Raw genomic sequence first — 15,335 nt, forward strand, 5'->3', positions numbered from 1 at the left:
TCTTCTTATAGATGAGGAAAATGGGACACAAAATTAAGTATCTTGCCTAACATCACACAGCTAGGAAGTGGTGGACTTGGAATATGAATTAAGCACTCTGGCTCCAGAGTCCACACTTTCAACCATCTCACTATACTGTTAAATTCCCAGAGGAAAAGTTCACTATCTTATGTTTCTTTTAATACTCTCTAATGCACCAGGCAGAAAGCTCTGTATCAAGCTAGTATTCAGCAAATATGGCTTGTTAGCTATATGTGCAATCAAAGGAAGGAGTAATGCATGTCATGATGGCCTTCTGAATGTAGGCCACCTGTGTTGGTGATTAAAAATTTGCTCATAAGGGCTATTTGCAAATAGACTAATTAGAGTCAAACTCTTCCCTAAGGGAGAGGTAATGAAAAGAACACCAAGGAGGGAAATTTGGGAGCACAGCAGCAGTGCTTCCCCTGAGAACAAATATAGCTTTACACAAGAAAGAGTACTGAATACATAAACCCAACATGAGCCAGCACAAAATGACCCCACATAGAAATAAAGGAAGTAATGTGACTGCTCAGTATTCTATGTTAGTCATGTAGTCTATGAAAGTGTAAAGTTATACCAGATATGACAAGATATGATAATTTTCAGTCTTATCTACTTCCTCCAAACTTTATTTATTAGCAATCATCACCATTACAGATAAAATTCTTTTACTGTTCATTATGTATTAAACAACTTTAGACCTCATTTAAAAAAGCTACATTCAGTTTCTAGAAGTCAAGGTAGTGGTTACCTTTGGCTAGGGGTATTAACTGGAAGGAAACCTGAGGTGGGGTTCTGGGGTATTGATCTAGGTATGGGTTAATTTGTGTTAAGTTTGTACTATGTATATATTTATGGTCTGTGCATTGTTTGGTACATAATTACACTTCAATTAAAAAAAATAGTACAAACATTTTAGACCAATTCCCTGGGATTATATTAACGTACAAAGTCCAAAAAGTTAAATTTTTGTAATCTTCAAAGCATAAACCTGAATAATCCAAAACTGAAAAAAACATATTTTGCAATCCATCACAATAAGTATAAAAGGGTGCATGTACTATGGGATATGGGATATGCCAGTTACTCTGAATGCCAGTTACATGCTCAATGACCAGTGCGTTGTGAACGGTACCCTCATGTTAACAGCACGGTGCTCTGTTAGGCACAGGAGGCACTGCTGTAAAACGGACCGCCTGTTACTCCTTAAGACTTGGGCCGCATTAGGTTTTAAATGGCTGCACTCACACACGTGATTCTCTAAGGACAACCTGTGATCTGACTTTAAAATCTAAACTAAATTTTCATCTACATGGATTCATCCAAAGTTGCTGAAGTTTCTGTAGCAAAGTAACATCATACACAGATTCAACTATAGAGGTTCAAAAACACTTGTGCATAGCATGAGGCGGTAGGAGAGAGGTCTATCTTCTTTCTTTTGTGGATCAAAGTAGCATGCACCCATTTCAGGAACTTAAGCAGAGTCCCTGAGATGCTATACTTAGGAAAACAAACAAGATACAAAGATCTTAACACAACATTTTACTAACTGTCTTGGAAATATGTCAAAACTGTTGACTATAGGGACAAGCTGTTAACTCCTCTACTTGCAATAAAATCAGTTTCTAAGAACACCCTGTAAACTTATTTTTTAATACCATTTCAATATTCAAAATTAAATTATATTAGAACATCTAATGGTCCCTCCCTTTCAGCTTCCATCTAAGTACTAGTCATGCAAAAAAAATATACCTAAGATGGGTTAGGATCTTAAAGTTAGTACAAAAATATCCCCCTTTTCCTAGTTAAGACTGTAAATTCCCAAAGAGCAGGTGTGATGGAGTTTGTCCCATGAATGCACTGCCTCTATCTTTGTCTTTATAGTGGCAGGTGAGAGTTTTAGCTCAGTAACTTTCAAATCTGACAATTTATAACTGATAAGATTAATTTATTCATAAACTTAGCAGCTAAAATGATGCCTGAAGGGATGGGATACATTTTCATCTGCTACATTCCCATAAAGTATTTGCATGTTTCAAAATCCCTTCTTCCTACCCTTTTCTCTTTAAATCTTACCCATTTTTTCAAAAAATCTTTTCAAAAAATAACACTAATAACTGGCAAGTGTAATACTAGTGTTGCTTACGTACTTCATAAAGGAAAAGAAATACCATGTAACAACCTAATAATTTACTGTGATCCAGGCACTATATGCTAAATGCTTATGTTCTAATTGCCAAAGCAACTACCATAATGTATATTTCCAGATGGGCAAACTGAGGCCCAAAGAGAATGCCTGGTCCAGGTTATTCAGCTACATAAACATCAGGGCTGGGACGGAATTCAGGTTAACACTGGCTCTAAAGCATTTATTCTTTTTCTTTTAAGCTGAGGTATTATTTATATTCAATAAAACTCCTCCACTATAAGTTTACAGTTTGATCCATTTTGGTAATCATATACAGCCATGTAACTTGTACCATCATAATTAAGATACAGAACAATTCATCTCCCTAAAACATTTCCTTGTGCCCTTTGGCTGTTGATCTTATCCCCTGAACCATGGCCCCTGGCAACCACTAATCTACTTTCTTCATTTTGTCTGCCCTTTATACAACCGCATATAAATGGAAATCAATGTGTTTGACTTTATCTAGCATAATGTTTTTGAGATTTATATATGTTATTACATGTGTTTTGTTTCTCTTTATTGCTGAGTAATATTCCATAGTATGGAAATACTACAACTGATGCATTTACGAGTTGTTAGGAAGTGAAATCCATTCACCCTAAAATTCAAGGGTTGAAGCCCTAACCAGCAATGTGACTATATTTGAAGACAGGGTCTTTAGAGAGATAAATAAGTTGAATAAGGCCATAAAGGTAAGGTCCTAACCCACAAGCACTGCTGTCCTTTTAGGAGGAGGAGATACTAGGGGCACCCATGCACAGAGTTAAGGCCATGTGAGGTCACAGCAAGAAGGCAGCCATCGGCTAGCCAAGGAGAAAGGCCTCAGGAAAAACCACCCTGCCAACACCTTGATTTTGGACCTGCAGTCTCCAGAACTGCAAGAAAACAAATTTCTTTTATTTAAAAAGCCACCCAGTCTATGATATTTTGTTATAGTATCCCTAGTAAAGTAATACATCAGTCAATGGACATTTGCAAAGCTTTTATTCCTAACCACCAAGATCAAACAGCCAGTATTTCAAACCTGTACAGTCCTTGAAAATACACAGAAATTCCCTTTAGGATTTCCACAACCTTCTCATCCTCCAAGAGTTTGCTCTTAGTATTATGCTGTTGTTTAGTCGCTAAGTCTTGTCCAACTCTTTTGCGACTCCATGGATTGCAGCCCTCTAGCTCCTCTCATAATCCAAGGTTAATAAAAAGAAACATCTCACTCAAATTTTCACTACTAATATGGTAGTGCTATTACTACCATAATATCCTGTCTCATTGCTCACAAAATGTTATAGGAAACTTACAGATCTTTAAGCAACCTACCACACAAAACAGGAATTACTTCTATAACCAACACAAAGATATTCTCCCTGGTTCTGCTAGAAGAACTTCATCAAGGTATTCTTGATGGGCTTCCCTAGTGGCTCAGTGGTAAAGAATCCATCTGCCAATGCAGGAGACACAGGTTCGATCCCTGATCCAGGAAGATCCCACATGCCCGGGAGCAGCTAAGCCCATGTGCCACAACTACCAAGCCTGTGCTCCCCAACAAGAGAAATCACCCCAGTGAGAAGCCCCCACACTGTGACTAGACAGTAGCCCCCGCTCAGCCACAACCAGAGAAAGCCTGAGCAGCAAAGAAGACTCAACACAGCCAAAAATAAAATTAATGTAAAAGAAAAAGAGCTAGGGTTTAAAAAAAAAAATGAGGCTCACTTCAGTCTCTTGAGTCATTTTTCCCCCAAGCTTTTTTCTAAGTATTAGCAGAATCCTCTCTCCTCCAACAAATGAACCATTAACAAATACATCTGTTCCCTGAACACAGTTGTTCAGGGTGAAGCAGTATAGGGATTCAGAGCCCCACCTCTTAGATATTCCTCCTCATAGTGGTCCTTAAAGTATCTCCTCAGGTGCAGGGGTTCCAGAGAACATGACTGAAAACTGAAGACTTATGCTCCATGGTAGGACAATTCTTTCTAGTTAGAAAGTTCTTTCTTATACTTGCCTCACTGCTATTCTTAACCATAGACACCAGCCCCTTATTTGAGGATCATTAGTTCATCTCCTTGTAGTTCTTTTCTACAATGAAGTTATCGGTAGCTATTCTTCGTAAGAAACAGTCCTCCATACCCCACATCACCCTTAACATCGTCCTTCAGATAAACCCAATTTTCCAGTAAGACAACACTTGTCTGTCCAGGCTTCTCAGGAGAACAAATACCAAAGCCCTTCATCATCTGACCTCTGATCACCTTTCATATCCTCATTCCCACTATTCCATACATGAGACTCATATATTCCAGTCACACCAATTCAACTATTCTTCTGATAATGTCATTATAATATAATCACTTATCCAGTTAACATAAGGATCCAGATACCCACATCTTAACATCTATTCTTCTCTGCTTCCTAGGGAACTCCTAATTCCCCTTTCCATTTCTCTCCACTATTATTTTTCCTATCTTGTCCAAAATGGTCAAGTCAAGGCTTCACTATACCGTCGTGCAGTGTTCATGCACATCTCGTATTAATGTCTAAACTACATTTACCATATAGGTTACTAAGTAAACCTCTCAATAAGCAACATGCTATCAAAGTAATCACTTCAGAACTTCCAGGTCCATGTCTTAAACTTTTCACTGAAACAGAGAAAGGTCATTTAAAATTTGATCATCTGACAAGATTTCTGTGGAAACAAACCTAGGTAAAGAACCTCTGCCACGTCACTGCTGTCACTGGTTAGAGAGTGTGGACATGCACATGAGCTGGCATCAGTTGACACCCCTGCACCCTCACACCTGAGGCCTCAGAGCTTTCCACGGGAGTAACTATTACCACCTTCCTTTTAATTTCAGTAGCACATTGCTAAATGGCACACTAACTGCTCTCCCCCAAAGCCACAAAATCAAGCAAAGTTCTGAGGATCCTAATCACATACCAGAGTATTTTATATTTTACACAGATCAGTCTGTCAAAGTCAGGCCTGAAAACGCCTACGTCATGCACCCAAATATCTGGCATATGTTGCCAATGAAGCATCTTCACTATGCCAAAATCTCACGAAGCCTCTTTTACTCACTCAACTTTTAGATTGTTCAGGATAGCCAACACCTGCCAACCCTACACGTCTGAATTCCCAGATAACGTAGGAAATTTATACAGAGGGAGGAAAGGGTGGACAAAAACAGCTGCTGCTGTACCCAGGCCCCTTACTCAGCCTCTCTGGCTCCTCCCTACCAACAAGGCTCCTCTCAAGTGGGCAGGAGGGCTCCTTCATGGAAGAAAGTTATGGAAAGGAACAGACCTGAGAATGTGGGGAGAACTCTGGCACCACAGAGAAAAGCTCATTCCCCTCCCTGGTGCCACCTTTGGTTCCATGTTGCTTGTAGAGCCAAGATGAAGAATTACTGCTAACTCAAAAGGAAAAAGAGAGGGGTACATGGGTAGAAGAGGGAAGATAAGAGACTAACATCTGTTAGGTGTGTATTTCTTTCCAGGTTTGGTAATCAAACACTGCACACTTAACTTTATTGTTAGTAAAGAAGGGATTAACATGTCCATTTAAAAAAAAAAAAAAAAAACAGGCAACTTTCCCAAGGAAACAAATAAGAGATGGGTCCAGAATTTAAGCCCAGATCTGCCTGGTTCTTCCAAACTGCATTATTTCCACTACATTTGTCTGGAAAAAAAACAAGACAACAGTAACCACAACTTCAGTCATATAACAAAGGTATGTACATGCATGGAGACTAACAAAGAAGAGAAGACAAAGTTTCAGGTAATAAATTTTCCCTCCAGATCATCTGCATACCAAGTCTTCGTTCAAGTCTCAGACTCACAGTCTACACCAGAGGCTTAAGTGACAATGTGTTAAAATTCTTGCCACTAACAAGGGAGGCTGTGTTCTAAAGTAAAAGTGATCATTTTCAGAAATGCACGAATTCTCTACCATCAATAAAGCATTATTTAGTTAATTGCTACTAAAGGAAACCTGAGTGATCTTTCCGGAAAAACCCAAAAGGTCAGAAGTCATTGCTCTTTTTGGATTAAAGGACTGGTTGGCAGAACAATCTGTGTGTCTAAGCCATCGATGGCTATTTGCTGGTGGCATGACGTCAGCAAGTTCCAGAAAATGAAGACACTGCCATGCTTAAAACAAGGATGCAATGAAGAAAGGAATGACCACAATTCTCTGTTTTCTATCAACGGGCCCCAACAGCAGAAGGAAACAAATCACAGGGCATCCCTAAAACATGCTGAAATCTAGAAAATCCTTTGAAGTCTCCAATTTTCTCTTAAAACCTGCAGTAAGTTGCACAGACTGCTCTATCACAGAGCCATATTTTGCTTGGATAGGAGAATAATTCTGGAGTGAAACATGAAATTTTGACTATGTCTTGCAAACCATTTAAAGCATTTCAAAGGTGGAGAGAGGTCTGTGAAAGCACTCTATGAACTGTTAATTATGTTAATTTAATTGCTAGATCCATACATGTTAGTACCATCTTCCAAAAGGAACAGTTAAAACAAATCTTTTTTAGAAACTATTTTCTTTTTTTAAGCAACGTTTTTATTTATTTATTTTTGGCTGTGTGGGGTCTTCGTTGTGCATGCTTTTTCTAGCTGTGGTGTGCAAGCTTCTCATTGCAGTGGTTTCTCCTGTTGCAGTGCACGTGAGCTTCAGTAGCTGCGGTGCACAGGCTTAGCTGCCCTGCAGTATGTGGAATCTTCCTGGACCAGGGATTGAACCCCTGTTCCCTGCATTGGCAGGCAATTCTTAACCACTAGACCACCAGGCAAGTCCACGTTAAAGCAAATCTTTAGGAAGAAATTAAGGTGGACTAGATATTCTCTAAGGCTGTTATACTGTGCTTTTCAGTCTCTCCGCGATATCATGACTGCAGCCATGAAATTAAAAGATGCTTGCTCCTTGGGAAAAAAGCTATGACAAACTTAGACAGCATATTGAGAAGCAGAGATATTACTTTATCTACAAAGGTCCATCTAGTTATGGTTTTTCCAGTAGTCATGTATGGATGTGAGAGTTGGGACACAAAGAAAGCTGAGCACCAAATAACTGATGTCTTTGAATTGTGGTGTTAGAGAAGTCACTTGAGAGTCCCATGGACTGCAAGGAGATCAAATCAGTCAATCTTGAATATTCACTGGGAGGGCTGATGCTGAAGCTGAAACTCCAATACTTTGGACACCTGATGCGAAGAGCTGACTCATTAGAAAAGACCCTGATGCTGGGAAAGACTGAAGGCAGGAGGAGAAGAGGATGATAGAGGACAAGATGGCATCACTGACTCAATGGACATGAGCTTGAGCAAGCTCTGGGAGATGGTGAAGGACAGGGTGAAGGACAGGGCGAAGGACAGGGAAGCCTGGCATGCTGCAGTCCATGGGGTCACAGAGTCAGACACAACTGAGCAACTGAACAACTGATACAGCACTCCCTCTCTTCCAGTCTCCCAGACTCAGTAGCTACTCCATGGACTGGGTACCGCGCTGGAAGCCAACAAACAGCTATGAACAGAAGCCAGTCTCTGCCCTCTCGAAAGCATACATATTAAAGTGAAACACCAGCGTTAAATAGTTAACCGCCAGGGCGATGAGTGTTATAAAAGAGAAGTCCAGGTTCTACTGCTGACACAAGTGCAGGAAGCAAACAGGGAAATCCACAGGGGAAAGCAGGCAAGTTTTCAGTTTCCTGAATCTTTATTATTTATTTAGAGCACCCAAATCCTGATACTTGAGACATATTTACACACAGAGAGAACGTGTTCCAAAATCCAGCATAGTAAGTCAAGAATATTTCAGGCTTCACTTCTTTACAATATTTAATGCCAGGCCATGTAGACCAGGTATATCACTCTATATTTTGGGAAAAGAGGATTTATTGAGCATTCAGGGCATGAACAAGGTGACAAGTAATATTCTGCCAGAGACACTGAATTTGTGTGTTTGTGTTAAACTAGTATAAAAATAATGTAACCACTTTTAACAATGAATTATTTAAAGCAAAGTTTATCTTCAACCTAAAGGCAGATGGTTCTGGCTCCATCATGTCACCCTAGCCAATTCACAGTCTTTTTTTTTCTTAATTGGGAGGATAATTGCTTTACACTATCATACAACATGAATCAGCCATAAGTGTACATATGTCCCTTCTCAATAAATTTGAGAAGGGACATATGTATATCCCTTATGCCTCATAAATAAATGTATGCTCAAGAAATCCTCTCTTGAACCTCTCCCCAATCCTCCACCCTGTCCTACCCCTTGAACAACCGGTTGAGCCCCCTATGCCTATACAGCAGCTTCCTACAAGGAGCGGATGGGACAAATTGAGAAACCAGTAGCACTGACATACAACCACACAGTCTCGAACTCAGCTTCCCCATTTGTTAAATGAGAAGGTCAAAATAAAACAACAATGTCCTTAGGTCCCTACCATGTTCATGTGCAGCATCTATGCAAAACAGTTTGAATTTTGAATGCTTAAAACATATAGATCATTACATGTCCTTCTGATTACTATTCTGCTTTTTAAATTAGTCATCATTTATAATATATTCATTCCACAATTATATACTAATTTTACTTCTAAATCTGTTCAGATAGAAACAGGGATCTGGTCTTTTAAAAGTTCAAAATACTCAAAGACAATATCTTTGAGAATCTCAAAATAATTCCTTCACTATCTTATTACTCCGCTTAAAAAAAAAAACACTACTTAGATCAACTCATGGTGAGCAGAAATACAATGTACTCTTCAAATTTTGGAAAATTCCGTCTGAAATTCTAGCAAACCTGGCATTATTCCCACTTTAGCATCAAAGCATCACATGTTCCGCTCCCTCTCTGCCACTTCCTCTCAGCTGAGCTGCTCCCCATGGAGATCACTCCCAAAAGAGAATGAAAGGGAGGGGGAAGAGGAGTCTGCCTGGCAAAAAGTTCATACCAAAACCCTTTTACATTGTCCTTTTGATTCAACAAATGCACTGGCAGCCCTCAGTTCAAGTAGAAATAGAGGCAGAGTCTTCAAAAATATTTTCAAGGCATTAATAACGAGGACAAAGTGGAAGGCAGCATAATCTTAAGCTCCAGGTTTCTTGGTGCATCAGCTGTGTAACATGTTAGCTATAAATGACCTCAGAGTTTCTCAAGCAGATCAATGTTTTGTTTTGTTTTTTTGTAAATATATTAATTTAGGTCTTCAAACATACAAGGTTTTATTATGGGATGCTTCAATTTCAAAAGTTTGATAAGGAAGAGTGATAGCAAACAATGATTTCTCCCTGTCAGAAGGAAACTGACACTTCAAATTTCTTATTCACCTCTTAAAACCTCGAACAGACTCTAGTCACGAGGTGAGAAATAGCAAACAATGAATGGCATGAAAAATTTTAATTTAGATAAAACTGAACCTATGTTACATGACAGAGCTATTGTCTTAAAAAAAAAAAAAGCCCTCTACTCTAAATAAGACTATGCCCTCTACTTTCCAAACGTAGCTATAAGCTAAGTCACTTCAGTCGTGTCTGACTCAGTGCGACCCCATAGACGGCAGCCCGCCAGGCTCCCCCGCCCCTGGGATTCTCCAAGCAAGAATACTGGAGTGGGTTGCCATTTCCTTCTCCAATGCATGGAAGTGAAAGGTGAAAGTGAAGTCACTCAGTCGTGTCCAACTCTTAGCGACCCCATGGACTGCAGCCCACCAGGCTCCTCCGTCCATAGGATTTTCCAGGCAAGAGTACTGGAGTGGGGTGCCATTGCCTTCTCCAAAACGTAGCTATATTAATACCTTGTTTGTACATGCGCTTAACGTCATCTAAATCTCACAAAAATAATGAGGTACTCAGAGTATCACCAGGTACGGGGGAGCCTGGTGGGCTGCCGTCTATGGGGTCGCACAGAGTCGGACAGGACTGAAGCGACGCAGCAGCAGCAGCAGCAGCAGACTATCATAACTGTCTTTTTGTTGGTTTAACTAAAGAGATACTTAGGAGATTCATAGACTTGCCAGCCAGAAGCCATCCCTATCATATGACTCCTCTAAGATCTAAGCCCTCAGTTCTGTTCTCTGAAAAAAGGGGGATGATATTACTTCAAAATATTCTTAAAGCTGCTGTATTATCTCTCACCATAGATAAGTGTTCACGTTCTAGAATGTAATATTATTCTAGTTTTTAAAATTCAGCCTATTTTGAGTCATTCATGTTGCTGAATGAATCAATAATTTGTTCCTCTTTATTGCTAAATAAAACTACTGTGTGAATATACCACAGTTTGTTTATCCATTCTCCAGTTGAGGGACATATGCATTATTTTTAATTTTGGCTATCAAGACTAATCCTACTTTAAGCATTCACATACATGCCTTTGTGTGGACATCAGTCAGTTCTAAGAACTGCTGCATCCTATGGTAGGTGTGTTATGTTTAACTTTTTAAGAAACTGCCAAACTGCTGTCTAAAATAGCTATCCCATTTTACATTCCAAATATCACTGTATAGCACCTTTGAAAGTGCCGAACATCATGAAAGATACAGCAACTCTAAGCCCCAAGGAAGGTGCATGCTTCGGTCCAGGGACAGAGGCAGGTAGCATTTCATGCAGAAAAAAAGATTCACACAAAAAGAGATGTAGTACACCCCAGGACAGCCACTCGAGCCTGTGAGTGACTTGCAGGCGTGCTGCCTTAAATTCCATTAGGAAAACATCTAAGTACAACCAATATAAGATATGTTTTAGAAGTCTTACATGCAAAGAAAAGGAAATCCTAAAAGGCAGCCATAAAGCTGATGCAAGCAATCACAACAGCAGTTCAACAGAGCATTATCTACAAGGCGGCAACGCTAAACTTTAAAAGATTTATATACGGATGCTCTAGTGATCATGATCTCCGTTTCATAGCTGAAGAAACCAGAGGCAGAGAAGGTAAGAATGTGGCCCCAAAGTCACATAGCTTATAGAAGGTGGGACCAGATCTGTCTGATTCTAGACAATGTTTTTCTTGACTGTGCTAATTTATTGTTCCATCTCCATGTTTCACAAGCCTCCTAGCCTGCTTGGAAGGTACCTCCCTGAAGCTGAGTGATATCCCTTAAGCCATACTATAGAGAAGGAAGGAGCAATGCATTCCAGGATTCTTGCCTGGAGAATCCCATGGACAGAGGAGCCTGGCAGGCTACAGTCCATGGGGTCTCAAGAGTCAGACATGACTGACCGACTAAACCACCACCAACCCATACTATTTCCCGTTTCTAATGTACTCATCTGGCATCTTTCTGGTATTTCACTGTTTTTCCAAGCTGGTTCTCCACCTGAAAGAAGAGGAGCTGCCCAGTCAAAAGGAACAAAGTGGATATACTTGGCAGTAATCAGCAGTGATTTTCCTAGAGTAAATCACAGCACCTGGCATTCTGATTTTGAACATTAATTTGACCATAATTTGATTCATTTGACTGATGATGAAGGCACCAATATCCTTTTCTGAGGATCATCATAACACAGGAAAGAGCATCAAGGCAGGTATCAATCCCCTATAAATCCGTAACTGCTAAACTCAACTCTATACCTAGAGTGTAATCACACACACACACAAACACACCAAGGAAAACACACAAGCTACAGTTAAGTGTTAGAAAAAAATATTGCTAATAGAACTACTACATATATAGCGGGAAGCACTCTCGGTAGTCTCCTTCCTTCTAAAGAAGGAAAAATAAAACTACCTTATGCAAACTTCTAGTGTTTTTGGTGTAAGGCTAAAGAGGATGAAAAGAGAGAACTATTTAAAAACTAAGAAAAAAAAGTACACGAACAGCTTAAAAGGCAGGGGCATATTGTTTCAAAATTAACTGCATTTTGGAAATAGCAGACAAGTGGCAAAACTTACCGATGGGTCAGAATCTTCCCATCTCTGCTTCTGTAGTTGAGGACTATTATTTTTGGGGACCAGCCAAAATTTAGATGTGTCTCTTAAGTTTCCTCCCCAGTGGCTGGCCTGCTAATTCCTACTAGAGTCATTGTTTGCTTGTCTCACTGTTATTTATTCTCTTGGCTGCACTGGGTCTCAGTTGTGGCACACAGGCTCTCTGCTGTGGCACATGGGCATCGGCTCAGTTACCCTGCATCATGTGGGATCTTGGTTCCCTGACCAGGGTTCGAACCTGCATCCCCTGCATTATAAGGTGGATTCCTAACTACCAGACCACAGGGAAGTCCCGATTCATGGTCTTGAATAGCAAAAATCAGGAGACTCTCTGGCACTCCACAAATATTGCCAGGCTTTTCACACTAAATGTCCACCGTTTTACTGTTCTCTATAGCTACCCTCTTCTCCCAAGCTCCATTTCCTGGCTTCTAGATGACACTGGCAGTGGTGATTCTGACAGGAAGGTATAGCTGGAAGACATGCACTAGGAATATCCCCCAAATGGGAAACTGGCCTATTAAAAGCTGGGGAGTGGAAATGAGATATGAAAATGCTCACCAGGACACCTCTCTCTGTCTCCTCAAGTCAGGAAACCTGACAACATGGCACCTTCAGGAGAGTGTTGGGATTGAGCAAGATCAGGAAAGTAAAACGATGGGAGATTTTCTAAAGATATAGCAAATGGCAGCGTTACGAACAGAGCTGGGAAGCACCAATTTTGCATAGCAAAAGGGGTAATAAAAAAACACTACAACTGACTCACATTTCCTTTCTTAAAAAATTTAACCATTGACTGAACTCTCTTTAATTTTCTTAGCCAGTCCCTTCTGGCCTGAAAATATAGTTCAACTTCAACCCAGCCTCTTTGAATAATCACAAATTCTGAATTAATAAAGATTTACTGATCTGTGACACAGTGGAAACAGTGTCAGACTTTATTTTCTGGGGCTCCAAAATCACTGCAGATGGTGACTGCAGCCATGAAATTATAAGACGTGTACTCCTTGGAAGAAAAGTTATGACCAACCTAGACAGCATATTGAAAAGCAGAGACATTACTTTGCCAACAAAGGCCCGTCTAGTCAAGGCTATGGTTTTTCCAGTGGTCATGTATGGATGTGAGAGCTGGACTGTGAAGAAAGCTGAGCGCCAAAGAATTGATACTTTTGAACTGTGGTGTTGGAGAAGACTCTTGAGAGTCCCTTGGACTGCAAGGAGATCCAACCAGTCCATTCTAAAGGAGATCGGTCCTGGATGTTCTTTGGAAGGAATGATGCTAAAGCTGAAACTCCAGTACTTTGGCCACCTCATGCGAAGAGTTGACTCATTGGAAAAGACCCTGATGCTGGGAGGGATTGGGGGCAGGAGGAGAAGGGGAGGACCGAGGATGAGATGGCTGGATGGCATCACGGACTCGATGGACGTGAGTCTGAGTGAACTCTGGGAGATGGTGATGGACAGGGAGGCCTGGCGTGCTGCAATTCATGGGGTCGCAAAGAGTGGGACTGAACTGATCTGAACTGACCTCATCTCAGTGTGATTTGTGACCTCATCTACATGAAGATTGAGGGAAAATAAGTACAGACAAGTCACAAGACAGTAACCACCAGGCTGACAAATTGTAGGGATAAAAGGGAAGACAAAAAATACCCAGGTGTGTTTGTGCATGTTATATACAAGTTACCAGGTGGGCTGGGTCCAACTATACAAGGGGAAAAAAAGGTTTATCACAGCAAATCTGTCAAAACCTGTAGACCTCATAAGTATCTACCAAGGAGAATATTTTGTTTATTCTGATCATTTCAAGTTGAAGTCAACTTTGAAAGCAAACTGACACTAAGTAATGCAGATGTCAAACCCTGCTTGTTTTTATGGTTTACTCTCAGGAGCCTACAGGGCAGTACCCATAGTCATTTGAAGATGGATGTGCTCTGGTATCTGCCATAATATTGTAAATATGCATAACTCATCAACATTTGATACAGATATTGACAAAATGACCTTTTGGTACTTTAAAAAATATTGCAGCATCACAGAATCTTCATTCTGAAAGCAATCATTAAGATGACCTAATTCAGTCTCCTTCTCTTAGAGATGAGGAAATTTCAAGGCTAAACGGGGGATTTAAACAACATGTACAAAGTGGAAAGAACAGAAATGAAATCTCTTGTTTAAAAGCAGAGATTAAAGAGAATCAAATCAAAGAGAATCAAAACCTTTTAAAAAGAAAAGTGTCCTTTAGCTTCATTTTTTACACAGAAAATCATAAATTATATCCTCTCCCTCTTGCAGAAGAAGACTTATACCGTGGCAAATTAGGTCTTTTCTAAAATACACACGTATTCCTTCAAGCAGATACACTATCATATTGTTCTTTCCCTTTACATTTAATTCGAAATCCCATCATCTAACTGAAGTGTTCTCACAAAGGTTCACAAAATTGCTGTAGTTCAGCAAGCTAAGCATGTTTATTAATCCTCACCCTAAAATACCTACTTCTAGGAAAAAAGTTAGAGGTAGCAGAATCTAACTGTAAAGTGACCTTTCTTCTAGAAATTAAAAAATAGAGGTGGATAGCCTGGAATTTTCATTGCTTTCAAGACCCCCGAAAATAGGAGATAGTAGCTATTTAGAAGAAATGCATGGAACAAATTAGGCCCCGCCTTATCAAATAATGCCAGTGGTTCTCAGCAGTGCCCCTTGGAAGGGAGGCTACATGTCAGAACCAAGAGAAATATGGAATATATAGAGATAACCTAAATATGCTCTAAGGAACACCAACGGCATTTCACCACCCTTACTCGAGCAAGAAGAAAAGAGGTAATGTTGTGGACAACAGCAGATTGACCCAGTATGTCTTCCATGTGTATTGAGAGTCAGCTTGTGTGTCAGGGACGATGAGAGGGGGCAACCTGATATCACTCATTTGATGGAAACTTATATCCTGAGGGATTCAATGGCTTGTACTGTCCTTTAGACAAGGGACAATTTCCCTTCAGGGACTGTTCTTCTGCAAAGCTATTAGGTCCATAGACACTAGGAAGGAGAGTTGATGCCAGCCAGGTATTTCTTGCAGTATGATTTAATACAACGACTTTCTGGCTAATTAGGCTTTGATGTTCCAGAGCTCAATCCAACAACTATACTGACAAAACTATCGCTAAGCAGCAAAACTACT

At 40.1% G+C, this 15,335-nt stretch overlaps 1 protein-coding gene across 1 annotated transcript in view; it reads right to left on the reverse strand.

The window, feature by feature from the left end:
- Window positions 1–15,335, reverse strand: part of CPEB3 (cytoplasmic polyadenylation element binding protein 3) — a 154,657-nt gene that overhangs the window by 89,468 nt on the left and 49,854 nt on the right. The window lies entirely within an intron of this gene.

Source organism: Budorcas taxicolor, chromosome 23, assembly GCF_023091745.1.
Source record: "Budorcas taxicolor isolate Tak-1 chromosome 23, Takin1.1, whole genome shotgun sequence".
In the NCBI taxonomy this organism is placed as follows: Eukaryota; Metazoa; Chordata; class Mammalia; order Artiodactyla; family Bovidae; genus Budorcas; species Budorcas taxicolor.